Raw genomic sequence first — 1,054 nt, 5'->3', positions numbered from 1 at the left:
AGAATGAGGCATTCAAAGCCTTTAGCATTTATGCTAAAAGAGTTCAAAATGAAAAATCTCTAAAATCGCTGCTATACGAAGTGATCATGGGGGAGAATTTCAAAACTCCTATTTTGAGGAATTCTGTGATGATCTTGGGATCAACCAAAAAATTTCTGCTCCTAGAACACCACAACAAAATGGTATTGTAGAGAGAAAGAATCGGACCTTAGAAGAACTGGCTCGAATAATGTTAAATGAAACTAACCTCCCAAAATACTTTTGGGTTGATGCAATTAGAACTGCTTGTTATGTTTCGAATCGAGTTCTTATAAGACCTATTCCTAAGAAAAACCCATATGAACTCTGCAAAGGTAGAAAACCTAACATTTCTCATCTAAACAATGGTAACGATAACTTGGCCAAGTTTGATGTAAAAGTTGATGAAGGGATTTTCCTTGGCTATTCTCTCACGAGTAAAGCACATAGAGTCTTTAATAAAAGAACTCTAGCCATGGAAGAATCTGTTCATATAACTTTTGATGAAACCAATCATGTTTTAAAAGATGTGATATCATGTGATGAAGACGACTTGCCAAGTTCCTCTGCCAAAGAAAATTCTATTGTTGATGTGTTACAACTGAACCTGAAGAATTGAGAAAAGATGATAATCTATCTTCTCAAGAAGAGCATATTCACTCAGATCTACCAAAAGAATGGAGAACTCATCGAAATCATCCTATCGACAACATCATCAGTGATATAAGTAAAGGTATAACCACTCGTAGAATGCTTGATACTTGTCTAAACATGGCCTTCGTCTCTCAGATAGAACCCTCCAAGATTGATGATTCAATCAAGGATGAACACTGGATTCTTGCTATGCAACAAGAATTAAACCAGTTTGAAATGAACGAAGTTTGGGAACTTGTTCCTAGACCGAAAAATAGGCATGTAATTGGAACTCGTTGGGTCTTTAGAAATAAATCTGATGAAAATGGTGTTATCGTTAGAAATAAAGCTAGACTAGTAGCCCAGGGATACAATCAGGAAGTATGTATGGACTTTGATGAAA

Source organism: Lupinus angustifolius, chromosome LG01, assembly GCF_001865875.1.
Source record: "Lupinus angustifolius cultivar Tanjil chromosome LG01, LupAngTanjil_v1.0, whole genome shotgun sequence".
Lineage (NCBI taxonomy): Eukaryota > Viridiplantae > Streptophyta > Magnoliopsida > Fabales > Fabaceae > Lupinus > Lupinus angustifolius.
The sequence above is the reverse complement of the archived record's forward strand: the minus strand, read 5'-3'. Positions refer to the sequence as shown.